The 14,688-nt window shown below is 41.3% G+C and overlaps 1 protein-coding gene across 9 annotated transcripts in view; it reads left to right on the forward strand.

The window, feature by feature from the left end:
* The window catches only part of PLCH1 (phospholipase C eta 1), a 221,024-nt gene that overhangs the window by 46,646 nt on the left and 159,690 nt on the right, over positions 1 to 14,688 (forward strand). The gene's annotated exons all lie outside the window — the stretch shown is intronic.

Raw genomic sequence — 14,688 nt, forward strand, 5'->3', positions numbered from 1 at the left:
CTACCTTGGTAAAGGGGGTACCTAGAGACTTAGAGAAACACATACATTTTTTTGTAGATGGCAAACTTTGTCAGCCCTTGTAGACATCTGTTTCACCCCTAATCTGTCTTCGTGTGAGAAAACTAATGCTGAGGACCCCTGTGTTATTCCTAGAAGTTTTAGAGTGTGAATGAGAAATCTTGGATCACTTGTGTGCTGCCTGGTACCTCCTTCTTTGCACATGGGCTTGTATGGCGGACACAGCAATTTGGGGCTAGTGTTAAGATAACTAAATTTAGACCTAGTCAGGAGGAATCCATGGATTCTACATTTGAATAATCTTGGGGCACCATCAGGGAATTTGAGTTAATCCTGAATCAAATTGGTGATGGTGGTTGCTTTACCAGCATTCTCTCTCTTGAGTCTTTCAACAAGACAGTTTTACAGATGAGACTCAGAGAAGTAAACAATTTGCTATCAGACCACATTGTTAGATTATGGTGTTCAAACCCAGGTTTGTCAGACTCTTAAATCCTGAGGGTTCTCTACTTTGATACAATGATGTGTTACACAAACTTTTTTCTTTTAAAGCAATTGAGGGTGTGGGTTTGCGTGTTTTAAAAAGGCTTCTAGATCTTTTAGGGGCTACTGAAGAACTCCACAGAGACACCAATGTGAGTTGCCTTTAAGCTGAGAAGAACACTTAGGGAACCAGTGCACGGGGGCTGAGAACTGGTATCAGCTGTAGTGGTCCTTGGGAACATGTTAGAAATGCAGACTCTGAGTTGCACCTGGTACCTACTGATTTGGAATCTGCATTTTAACATGATATTCAGGTGATTTGTATACACTGTAAAGTGTAAACACTTCTCTGAGATCCACTGGGCTTAGGTGTGAGCCCTTGAGCATATTCCTACCTCCAAGGAAGAATTGGGAGAGGGAGGGAGTTAGGGGGAAGAGAAGAACTGTTTCCCACCAAATGATACATTTGGATGGTGGAAACTTGTCTGTAAGGGATATAGTTAAAGACAGAGACCCCGAATGCTATCCCAATGCTCAGATTTTCTTTAAAAAAATGTTTTTAAAAGCTTATTTGTTTTGAGAGAGGGAGAGAGAGCAGGGGGGGTGGGCAGAGAGAGTTGGAGACAGAATCCCAAGCAGGCTCTACACTGTCAGCACAGAGCCCGATGCAGGAATCGAACTCACAAACCATGAGACCATGACCTGAGCTGAAACCAAGAGTCAGACGCTTAACTGACTAAGCCACCCAGGTTCCCCCACAGTGCTCAGATTTTCAAGTGGGAGACATGAAGCTATAAATGCCGAGGTAATTTTCTTTGTAGAATGGACTTAAAAATATGAACCTCCTATGTCTAAACCTAGGAAGGTATAGCTGAGGATATAAGCAATACCCTGGTCTGCAATGATGCATGGCATATCAGAACTAGCAAGGACTTGGGAAGCCATCTGATTGAAGGATTCCAAACTGAACCTGTGACTGGGATTCAGGACATTAGTGAAATCATTGAACATTATTCAAAACACGCTATGTATATATGTATACATTTGTGCATCCTTCTATGAACACAGTCCTTAGTTTTTATCATATTTCAAAGTAATCTGTTATAAACCTCTCACTAAAACCACTCTTTTTTTAATAGATAAGAACGTGACTGGTTCATATTCATACCAACCAGCTATTGGCAGAGGTAATTCTAAATGCCAACCTTCTGCTAATCCAGTTCAACTGGTCTTTATGATCTGAGCTAAGTATTATGAAATGCTATGTGGATTTTCTACAGGATACCTCTTGTAAATCTCTTCACTTTCTGGTTATGGGAAATGGTTAGCTCTTTACAGCATTGGAATATTTTGACATAAAAGGAATTTTACCTGAAAGCATTTCAAAGCCTCTGTGTATTAGCCAGGTGACTAAGAAGATATTCATTGCAGAGATGCAACAACACGGCAGAAAGTTCTGGGCATTGGCCCTGTTTGGCCCTTCATTGAGGGCAGCAGGGTTCCATGAGACAGGGCTCTCCCCACCCGGTGGCATCCAAGTGACTTTTGTATCTGTCTTCGTAGCTAATAAATGATTATTAACTCTCTGTGGGGAGCCAGGTGCTGAACTTTACAAATAGAGTAATATAATCCATGTAGCATTTGGATCAAGTAATGATTTCACTATCTGGTAATTTACTATCTGGTAAAGTGTTGACTCCATGAATCCAAAGGACATTTAGAACATTTTTCATTTCTAAGGATAAACCTTTTAAAGCTGCTGCTCTGTAAAACTGTAGAAGAATGGCCTTTAGTTGTAGAAGTTAACTTGTTAAAGTGGTCCCTGTTTGCATCTACCAAAAAATAATAGAGTGTCTAGATCTTTGTGAATTACGTCAGAGTCCATGAGGATGGTTTTTGAAGGACAAATACTTGGCATCTCAACTTGCAGCCTGTGTTTGAGACCAACTTTCATAGATCTATGCTCCCACTTTAGCTCCTGAGAATCCATTTGGGAAATACTATTTTCATATGCCTCTTATTTTGAATCTTTAATTATATTTTTGATCTCTTGTCCCTTACCATTTATCCTAAATTATATAAATCAGTGCAGATTTTTAATATCTGGCAACTGTAGGTACCATGATACTAATAGTATAAATTTTTTCTTGGATACGTAACAAGTTCTGCATAAAGCATAGTACTAAATTATTTTTAAATTAGATTAATTTCTATAAAGTGATAAAATGTTACTGGTTTCCTATTTTATCATCTTTAGTATTCATGAAGGAGCAATTCTTTCCTCTTTTCTCCAAGGTCTTTAACAAAATTAGCCTTTGTAACCATTTTTATGCCAGTTGACTGTGAATGAGGAGGACTAATGAAGCAGAAAATTAAAACACTTCGGATGTTTTAATTTTAATACTAATTATTATTCTACGCTTTACAGTTATTTTTCTCATTGATAAATTTATTGCTTTAAAAAGTATTTCTATCTTTTATAATGTTTTTTTTTCTAGCCACAGAGCTTTATTAAGTTTTTCAAATTCTTACTATTTGTATACGTTGTTAAGGAACAAGAATTTTGGTAGCTAAAAATCAACTTGATTATTGGTAGAAGGCTTAATTGTGTATGTTCTCAAGCATTCCACTGCCCATGTGTATGTAGATTTTTTAAAAAAAATGTTAACCATAGGGGCTCCTGGGTGGCTCAGTCGGTTGAACATCCAACTCTTGATTTCGGCTCAGGTCATGATCCCAGGGTCTTGGGATCAAACCCCACGTCAGGCTGTGCTCTGAGCCTGCTTAGGATTCTCTCTCTCTCTCTCTCTCTCTCTTTTTCCTCTGACTCTCTCTCTTTCTAAAATAAAAATAAATTTAAAAAAGTTAAACATAGGCCACTTGAATATATTTTCACCTTTAGGAGAGTATGCATTTTCTTTCTTTCTTTTTTTTAAATGTTTATTCATTTTTGAGAGACAGGGTATGAGTGGGGGAGGGGCAGAGAGGGAGACACACAATCTGAAGCAGGCTCTAGGCTGTAAGCTGTCAGCACAGAGCCCAACATGGGGCTCGCACCCACAAACTGTGAGATCATGACCTGAACTAAAGTCAGATGCTTAACTGACTTAGCCACCCAGGCGCCCCTATTTTTTTTTTCCATTTTCTATGACTACTTCAGAGAGTGGTTATACCATAATATTGGTGCTATTTTTTAAGTAAAAAGCCCCATAGTTTTTGTGTGGAATTTTCAGGGCTGGAAAAGACCACAAGGATCTCGAGAAAATCTGCATCCAGTTTGTGAGATCCTTCTAGAATGAAAGCTGTAGAGAACAGGGAATGTGACTTTAGGCACTGGCATATGGGAGATGCCCAGTAAGTGAATGCACTCATAATCTCCCACATTCTGTCAGTGAGGATCCTGAAGCCTGGGAAGGTCAAATGGTGGGCCTAAGATGAGTTTGCCTGAACTATTAGCAAGTGATAAGAACTGAGGCCCTGTTCAGTGTGGTGCAGGGGGTGGTACACACCATGTGCTACTGTTCGCCCATATTCACACGATTCTTGGTCTCATGCTAAATGGAGGCAGCTTGCTGGTTCCCAAGTGCTGGTATAACTATCAACCATCTGTCCCTGCCCCGGGTCCTTATTCCCCAAGGTAGTTTGAGCACAGGATGTTGCTTCCTTTCTGCTTCCTGCCTTAAATGTTTGTTGACCTAAGTTCTACACTGGAATTCTGCAGTCAACAAAGTTGAAATGGCCCCTGTCTGTATAGAGCTTACAGCCTTGCCTCTCCTTTGCTGTTGCTCTCTTCCTCCGTCTCCACGCCCCCCAAGCTCACGTGGGAACTTTATGTTACGGAAGCTTTTTCTTTGGAAGTAATTGGCTCCTCAAGAATTGAGGTTGCAAGAATAAGAATACAACAAAGCAACTTCATTTGTGTTTACCCAGATTTACTTACTGATAACTTGTTTTTTAATTTTTAAAAAAATATTTATTTTTGAGAGAGAGAGACAGAGACAGAGTATGAGTGGGCAAGGGCCAGAGAAAGAGGGAGACACAGAATCTGAAGCAGGCTCCAGGCTCTGAGCTGTCAGCACAGAGCCTGACACAGGGCATGAACTCACAAACTGCGAGATCATGACCTGAGCTGAAGTTGGACTCTTAACCGACTGAGCCACCCAGGTGCCTTACTTACTGTTAACTTTAACACCATTTGCTTTATCATTACAAACTTGTACACTCACTCTCTACACACATACACACACACACAAATTATTTTTTATGAATAATTTGAAAATAAGTTCCATACCTCATGGTCTGCCCCTAAATACCTCAGTATATATGTCCTAAGAATGGGGATATTACCTCTTATAATCATGGCACGATTATCAATTTAAGTTAATTTAAAATTGGTAAGGCCCTTTAAATGTTTTTTTAGGTCCTTTATTTTTGAAAGTTTTTTTTTTTTTTTTTAAATCTGATCTCTATAGGGAAACAGACCTGGGGAAGGACACTAACAAACATAGAGAAAATGCTATGGCATCATAAAAACTACTAAATGGGGCACCTGAGTGGCTCAGTTCGTTGAGTGACACAGACTTAGGCTCAGGTCATGATGTCGCGGTTTGTGAGTTCAAGCTCCACATACAGCTTGCTGCTGTCAGTGCAGAGCCCACTTTGGATCTTCTGTCCGTCACTCTCTCTGCCCCTCCCCTGCGTGTGCACTCACAAAAATAAATAAAACATTTAACAAAAAATCTTAAAAAACAACAACAACAACAACAACAACTAAGTTCTCAGGGTTGGGCTGGCCCGAGGTGTGTGTGACGGGTGCTTGCTTTAATGGTTTACCATTGCCACCTTGAAATTATTTATTTTTTTTTAAATTAAGTTTATTGGGGCGCCTGGGTGGCTCACTTGGTTAAGCGTCCGACTTCAACTCAGGTCACGATCTCGCGGTCCGTGAGTTCGAGACCCGCGTCGGGCTCTGGGCTGATGGCTGGCGCCTGGAGCCTGCTTCCGATTCTGTGTCTCCCTCTCTCTCTGCCCCCTCCCCCGTTCATGCTCTGTCTCTCTCTGTCTCAAAAATAAATAAACGTTAAAAATTTTTTTTTTAAAAATTAAGTTTATTTATTTATTTTGAGAGAGAGAGAGAGAGCCCGCACGAGCAGGGGAGGGGCAGAGAGAGGGAGAGAGAAGATCCCAAGCAGGATCTACACTGCTGGCGCAGAGCCTGACACAGGACTTGAACTCACGAACTAAGAACTCACCAACTGTGAAGATCATGACCTGAGCTGAAACCAAGAGTCGGTGGCTTAACCAACTGAGCCATCCAGGTGCCCTGTTAAAATTCTTTATTTTTGAACAAAGGCCCATGTTTTCAGTTTGTACTGGACCCAGAGATTATGTAGCTGGTCCTGCTTAGAGGACTTTTTTTTTTTTTTTTAATTTTTTTTTTCAACGTTTATTTATTTTTGGGACAGAGAGAGACAGAGCATGAACGGGGGAGGGGCAGAGAGAGAGGGAGACACAGAATCGGAAACAGGCTCCAGGCTCTGAGCCATCAGCCCAGAGCCCGACGCGGGTCTCGAACTCACAGACCGCGAGATCGTGACCTGGCTGAAGTCGGACGCTCAACCGACTGCGCCACCCAGGCGCCCCTTAGAGGACTTTTATACTGGGCTAGGAACTTCTGAATCTGATACCGTGGGTACTGTTGTAGAAACGGAAACTGAGGCTTAGGGGAATTTAAAATAATTTGGCTCAGGTTGCTGAGCTAGCTGGTGGGAACAAGATTTGAACTCGTGTCGTTTTGATTCCATATCTGATAGCTGTCACAGTTTTCAACTACTCCGTGCCCCTAACTCTCGCCCCACTGTGCTTAATTTCTTTCAGTTTGGAACTCCCTTTCTCCTTTTCTCCTGAGGATCTCTACCTTCTTTTGGTACCATAGGCTGTTTCTCCTTCTCATCCTAGATCTCTGGGCTAATGTGTTTACTAGAAGGCCATTTGGGAGACTTTAATAAGTTGATAATAATTTTTGTGTCAAGGGAACAGCCCATGAGTAGTTTCCATCTTCATCTTCTCTCAGATTTATAGAGAAAAGACTTCCTGTGGTCGTTCCCTCATTCAGCCTTAACATATACTGCTATTGCAGTAACTGGTTTTCTTCATGCTCCCCAGTTTTGGATTCCTTCCATCATCCTTTGGGGTCTGAGGTCCTGCTTTATTCCCAGAGTCTTCCTGGCAGTTGGACAGCTTTCTGGAATCTGAGCTTCTGTGTTCAGGTGGGTCTCCCTGCTCTCAGACCTCCTTGGTGCCCACAACTGGCCTGACACACTCTAGGCCCCAGGAATGCATCTGTAGACAGGAAATTTACTGTTCCTTTTTTCGGAGTTTATGTTGTAGTCCTCCCTGTGGCTATGTCCCACCTACATAGGATGGCTATTGTAAGGCAGAAAAAAGATCAATAAGCCAGGATTGTTGTTGGGGGAAATAATAGAAGAAGAAAGAAAGGCTGAAGAAATGACATTACTTGACCCAGGGAAGAGAGACTGGAAAGGAATACATGGGAAATGCACTGTTGAAGGTGTGGAGGATGACCATATTCTGTCTCATCAAGAAAGCAACAAAGGGGTCGACTTTTCAATTCTATAGAGTAATTTAGGTTAGGAATTTAGACTGTTGTGATAATGTTTGCATTGTGACATATTGAAAATTGTTACCAGAGAAGTCAGTACAATCCTTTTCCTTGGTTTTCTTCCAGAAAGAGGGCCGGGGTCTCTCTGCCTCAGTCTTTTAAGGTCATCCTTGCCCTGAAGGTCATCTTTTGTTGTTAAAATATCCTTCCCAGATACTATGGGATTAGAGTTTCAGAGGAGTGCATCTTCTTCTTGTCCTTTAGGGTGCTTATGGCCATTCAGTTCTCCCTGAAACCTGCTTCCTGTTCTCAAGAGCGTCTCTGGTCAGCTGCACAGAGGCAAAAACAGCTCTGAAGCAGGCTGGGGCTGGGGTCAGCTGGCTGTGCAGAATGAACCTTGCAGTTTGGTCCCTACTTAACCGGGCCTTGGCTTTGAGTGGCCTGTGACACTTGCCAGAGATGTGGCTGCTGTCTGTTTGGCCTGAGCTGTTGGGACTACTGACTGCATTCAGGGATATGAGTTGCTCTCCACTCTGTACTCAGAAGAGCTTTGCTTAGAGGGAGGTCATTTAATAATCTAGAATCTCCTTCTCCCCTTTCCCTCACTCCTTTCTCCTATGGTTATCTTTGTGTTTGCACTCCTCATGGGACCAAGCTGTATAGGTAGTGTTCTGGGGTTCAGTATTAACGGATAAGGGGGTTTGCATTATGATGACCACGTGTGCCTCCCATTTGAATGCACATATTATAATCCCTCTTTGACTGTAAGCCAAGCAATGCCTGGGCAGATAATATCATTTACTTTTTATTAAACTCAGAGATGTCAGATTAAGGCATGTAAAACGTCCTCTACTAAAATATCAGATAGGCACAAGCATGGTTATTATATAAGCAAATGGTCCTGCTTTGGCTGGAGTGCTGGAGAGTACAAATACCTCGGGTTAATTCTGGACTCTTACACTCCATCAGTCCAGTCTCTCCTCCCAAGGGGGGAGGTAAAGGGGCTTCTCTGTTCAATGATACATGTGTCTCCTGAGTGCTGTGGGGGAGTTTGAATGTGTCACTACTTAAGTTTTGAGAATTTAATTAAAGCTTCAGCCCCAAGAGAAGATACTTGTTTTAATATATGTCACTGTCAACAACTATTAGAGATTCCCATGTGCCTACCTATCTCTGGTTAATTCCCCTCTCTTGATGTTATAATTAACACTGATCAGAACTGATGGTAGATATCTAAACAATTGATGCTGACTTTATAAAGTCTAGGTACCTTTATTTATATCTAGATATGAATTCATGAAACTCAAATGTCAGTTGAGTTTTCGCATTTTCCATGTCTCTACCAAAAGCATTTCAAGTGCCTTAAGTGTTCACTGGCTGCAAGCTCCTGGGTTTCTTACAGGGCCTGTGTACAAAAACTTGCTCGTGAGGTCTCAGTTATTTGTGGATAGCTCAAACTGAAATCAAGCTCTGAGCCTACCAAGGATTTTATTTTGAATTATATTGACATCTTCATGAAACTGATAGTGATGTGCCTGTAAATTTTTATGCTAACCTATAAAATTTAAAGTGACATGACCAATAGTCATCTTTCAAAAAAATGAGAATGTTAATTTTAATGCCAAGAGTCTTGAGAGAGAGATCAATAAATCATCAAGGAAACATCATTTCAAAGAGGCAGTGGGGCCAAAGGGTGGCTCATCTCTGTCCTGTGGAACATAGCAATATTAAATATGGGTAATACTTAGTTTGTTTTGGGATTCATACGTTTAAAAATGTGCAGCCATTACTGCCCACTGATGCACATCAGGTATTTAATGAAGGAGAAATCCAAACTGGTTTATTTGACAAGCATGTGTGATTTATAGGACATGTTCCATATCATTAGAATACGTAGTTCTCTGTCTCCAGTGATGAATAAACAGCCATGGTAAGCCTGCTGCCTAAATAGAATCCTTGTTTCTGCCATTCTCAGCATAGTTTAACAGTCATTGGATAGAAACCTGTGTTCCTCCAGATCTTCCTCGGCTCTCAGATGACATTTTTGTAGTGCACTGGGTTTACAGTTCTTGGTTATACTCTATTGTCTAGCAGTTATTTCTTGCTGGCAGTAATGTTAAGGGTGTACACACGATATGGGGGAAGGACCCTGTGTTTGGATTAGAAAGTCCAGTTTCAGGTATTCCCTCCCACCCTGCTGTTACTTTTGTGATCTTGGGCAAGTCATGAAGAGTCTCTGAGGCTCAGCTTCCACATCTGTAAGGCAAGATGATCCTGGTGCCTCTCCCACTTCATATAGTTGTCAGGTTCACTCAGGCATCTGTTCCTTAAAGGGCTTTGTAAGGGATAGAATGGAAAGCACCACACAGGAGTGGCAAGGTTATCATGATTACCGCCACTGAGCGTTTAAGGACATTACATACCCCTTTGTGGAGCACCTTAACTTTTTCTTTGAAGATGAACTCATGGTAACATTCCGTTTTGTTCCATGGCACTTGATGCAAAAGCTCTAGCAGTTTTCTGGGATAGTCCTGACAGGAGTTTCTGAGCTTCATATAATAGTGATCTCCTTAAATGCATTGGTGATGAATAGGTCATGGGTGTGTGCTGTGCTGGTTTGAGTGGATATAAGAGCCCTACTCTTTTTAATCCATGTAACTTCAAATCTGCAACGACTGCAGCAGCTTTCCTTAGTTGAGTCCATTGTAAATATAAACCAAGAGCAGATTTCCAGTGCTATCCCATAGATTAATAGACCCTCAGGGGCAAAGGTCTCTACCCTTCAGTTAGCTGCTCTTCTTTGATATCTGTGATTTGCATAGAGCAACTAATTGGATGGTGCTGCCCCTACTTGAGAGCCAGGTATTGCTTAAGAGAGCTAGTAAGTACAGATGGTCTGGAGTGGTCAGGGGATTTTGTTGAAGGACTGGTGCCCAGTGTCCCCAGAATGACCTGGACCAGCTTGGGGTGAAGAAGGGAGGCTCAGGCAGAATAATGCCACAGTGGAGGATCCCCCTGACTTACCGAAGCAAATGTGCTCGCTCATCCTGGTAGCATGGATCTCCCTGGAGCATCCATTTGGGGGTATCCTGAAATCTAGCTCTTTGATTTGTATGTATGTGTAGGATTCTTGTTGGGGTTTCATCTGTTTGTGTAGTTGTATGGGTGATTTTGCTACATTATATTGAGGATTTGGGGCTCCCTGTGTAGTTGAGCGCACAGTGAGATTTCATAAAAGGAATTAAGCTCTAATAGTTCTATGTGCTGCTGTACAAGGCTTTCAGATAAAAAAATAGATCGCAGGATCTCTGTACTGCCTTATGTGGTGAAGAGCATTGGTCCTGAATACAGGCTGTGGGGATTCAGATCTCAGGTCTATGACTCATTTGCTGGGCCAGCTCAGGGAAGTGACTTGACTTCTCTCTGCCTCAGTTTCCACATCTGAAACTAGAGAAAGGATTATACTTAATTCACTTGTACAGGCATTGTAAGGATGAAATAAGGCATGTGCAATGCTAGGAGCAGTGTCTGAAATGTAGTCAGTGCTCCATAAATGTCAGTAATTCTCAAAGACATTTCTTCATTGTTTCAATACACCAGTGGGAAGGGATTATTTCTTCCCTAGTTGAGTATTACTAAACTGGCTGTACTCTAAAAAATGTTGTTTTGTTTCCTGAACAAAAGAAGTAAATGCTAGTTCTAAAATATTAAAATATAGTTAAACTTCAGAAGAAAATAAAAATACCTAGAGATATCATTGTTAATCTTTTTCATATATTTTTCTAGTCCTCCATTCTGTGTTTATATACACATTTTACATAATAAAAATCGTATATTTAGTTTGTATCTTTTTTCTTTTTTAAAAATTTTGTTTATCTTGAGAGAGAGAGAGAGAGTGTGTGTGAGTGTGAGCAGGGGAGGGGCAGGGGGAGAGAGAGAGAGAGAGAGAGAATTTTAAGCATACTCTGCACTGACAGTATGGAGCCTGACATAGGGCTGGAACTCCCGAACCGTGAGACCATGACCTGAGCCAAAATCAAGAATTGGATGCCTAACCGACTGAGCCACCCACGTGCCCCTCCTTTTTTCATATAGTATGTCAGACATTCTTCAGGTAATGCAATGTCTGGAACATTGTTAATGGCTAGATAGAATACTAAAATATGAATGTATATTTTAGTAATCGTTCTCTTGTTGATAGGCATTTAGATTGACAGTTATTTTTATAACTAATACTAATGAAATATCCTTGTACATAGATTTTTATATTTCTCATAGCTTTATGATAGCTTTCTAGCAGTAATGATTATTGACTAAAAAAATTTATAAACATTTCTATGACTCTTGTTGCATATTGCCTCCTGACTTTGCAATAAGTTTGTTAAAATTTATACTCTTAAAAAATTTTTTTTTAACATTTACTCATTTTTTGAGAGAGATCACAAGCAGGGGAGGGGCAGAGAGAGGGGGAGACACAGAATCCGAAGCAGGCTCGAGTCTCTGAGCTGTCAGCACAGAGCCCGACATGGGGCTCGAACCCATGAAACGCGAGATCATGACCTGAGCCAAAGTCAGACGCCCAACCGATTGAGCCACCCAGGCTCCCCAAAATTTATGCTCTTAACTTACAGTTTATCAGCAGTGTGTGAAAGTTCCTGTGAAATCAACCCTTCACTAAGTTACCTAGGTGCTTTAAGAGTAAAGGACAGGTTCTGTGCAAGGATGTGGCTCGGTACCACCCAGAGGCTCTTTCACTGTGAAGTTACCACTGAGTTCCACTTGCTTTTGTACCACTTTGAATGCACATAAAACTTAAAAAACATAAAAAATTGCATGGCTAATTTGAAATGATGGTTTTCCAGATGATTTTACTTACTAAGCATCTCTGTGTTCCTAAGCCAGAGGCCCTAACAGCTTCTGACAATGAGGAACATTCTCTAATTGGGAGAGTGAAGAATTCTGAACTTAGGCCTGAAATCTTTAGATGGTTTTCATCTGGCCTGAAACATGGAGCCGGTGGACAGGCCTGACCTAGAGTTAGCTTGGGTTCGAATTCTGGTTCTAGCACAGCTGTATGATCTTGGGCATCTTGTCCAACTTGAATCTGTCTCCTTACCTAAATTTAAAATAAGAATACTAATAGATCTCCTTGCAGAATTTTCATGAAGATTAGAGAAGGTAATGTTTATGGTGTTTGGTAAATGGTAGCTTTTATAATAATGGCCTCACGAAGTGATGTGGCTCCCATGTTTGGTGTCAGTAGGCTTTCTAATTGGACTTGGGAGTCTTGAGGCAGAGATATATGCCATGCTTTTGCCCTGAGTTGGTCTCAATTTGGAATTATGTGGCTGGTGAGATTGAGGTGTGTGTGGAGACAGTATAGTGTACAACCTCTTTAGCATGTGACTTAATTAAATAAAGTTATATCCACCCAGTGATTGGAATGGCCATTCACTTAACTTCTGGATATTGCATACTTATTTGTCCAGTTACGGGGAGTTGTCTCTTGGCCTATACTAGCTCATTTACCCTTCAGAAATACCCTATGAGGTGGGTGCTACAGGCTCAGAGAGGCCCCCTCAGTTGGGTTGTCAGATTTAACAAATAAAAATATAGGAAATTTTGCATGGGACATACTTATACTAAAAAATTTTTTGTTGTTTATCCAAAATTTGAATTTAACTAGGTGTTCTGTTTTACCTGGCCACCCCACCCGTAACTCCGCAAGGTCATGAAAGCTGGGACTCAGATTTTCCTCCTTCTGACTCTGAAGCCCATGCTGTAGCCTGTTACTCTGTGATGTTTCTATAAGAAATCTGAAGTAGAACTCAGGTGTGAAAGGTGAGGAAAATGTCGTCAGATGGGGCTTAAAGTCGTTCACTCATTGTAAATTGAGAAGCTGAACTCGGAGACACTTTTCTTTTTCACTTGATTGGTGGAAGAGAATTTCCTATTAGGTCTAATGATTAGAAATTGGAGACATCTAATGAGGTACCTATTTTGTATGCCAACTACTGTGCTGGAACTAATCTGGAAAATGCCCAGTCTTTTCAAATGAGAATTTCAGGTAAGAAGTTAAAAATTCTAAAGATGTATGGTTGTTGGGTGACCCAGTCAAAGGAAGCATCACCACCCCTTAAAGCCTGTTGACCTCGACTTTATACATGACCTTCTGCTGGGAGAACTCTGGGGAGTAACTAAGGGGCGATGTGTTAGTCATCCAGTGTCTCTGCCAACCCTAGAATAGGTGTTTCAAAGGAGTCTTTCAAACGGGCTGCATAGAGAATTATTTGCCGCTGCTGAAGAATTGGATATTTAATAAGGTGTAGATATTTCTGAACTCTAAAAAATCCTTGCGTTTTCCTTGGTGGTCAAATGCATACTCATGGGCCATGCCTGTTTTCTAAAAGCTCCCCCGCCTGCTCTGTGGAGCTGCTGAGTGCTCACTATCCCATTCAGGATAAACCTGAGGCACTGCCCATCGCTGTGGTGGTGGGCTTCATGCTTGAGCCTTTCTAGGGAGGAGCCTGGGGAGCTTTTGAGGGCTAGAGGGCCAGAAGTATGAAGAACCTATTGGGAGAAAACTCCCTATGGATGAGGAGGGGGAGGAGCAGTTTGCCCCCTTCCTCTCTCCTGACCCTACCTTGTGTTAGCATCACAAGATTGTGGTGGGGAATCTTTGGAAGGGAAAGGGAAGGGAGATTTTTCCCAGCCTCCCTTGGGAGCACTTTGGCCTTCATCTCTTTCCTGGACGCAGTGAAAGATTGACTGAAAGATGCCTTTTGCTTTTCAGGTGGCTTTGGTTCTGATAAGTCACAGGAATTAGAAATCCATCACTTTGCACAAATTTTGTGTTATGGGAACACTGTTGTCTTTTTGTATAAGATTATCTGGTAGTATTAAACGTTTGAATTTAACAGGAGTGGGAATTTCTGAGATACCTCAAATTTGGGGGTACCACTCTACTTTCAAAGTACTGGTTCATTAAGACTAAACAATGAACCCCACTGCATTTCTGTGCTGATGTAAAGGATTTCAAGACTAATAACCATAGTATGATAATAATAATCATCATAATATAAAATAATTGATTCTAAGCACTTTATGTGTATTAAATTCCCGCAATAACATTTGAAATGGGAACTATTATTATGCCTATTGTGCAAATAAAGAAATCGAGGAGCAGACCATTTAAATAACTTGCCCATGGTCACACAGATGGTTGGTGGCAGAGTCAGGATTTGAACCCAGGCAGATGGGCTCCTAGACTCTTAACTGCTATTTTGGGTAGGTGTATATGTTTCTCTCTGTCTCTGTCTCTCTCTCTCTCTCTCTCTCTCTCTCTTTCTGTGTATATCACATGCAATCTTGCAAGAAGGATCTCCTAATTATATGTACTTGCACATACATCTTTGACATTCAGATTTCTCAGAGTGTTTAAGAGTAAACAGTGGGGTTTGCAAATTGGGTGAGGGGCAGTTCAGTTGGGAAACAGGTGAATAGGAATGGAGTAGAGCTTGATGCCTCTGAGGAGAGGGATGGGTTAGTGATCTGGGGTATGTGGT

The sequence above is a fragment of the Leopardus geoffroyi genome, chromosome C2 (assembly GCF_018350155.1).
Source record: "Leopardus geoffroyi isolate Oge1 chromosome C2, O.geoffroyi_Oge1_pat1.0, whole genome shotgun sequence".
In the NCBI taxonomy this organism is placed as follows: domain Eukaryota; kingdom Metazoa; phylum Chordata; class Mammalia; order Carnivora; family Felidae; genus Leopardus; species Leopardus geoffroyi.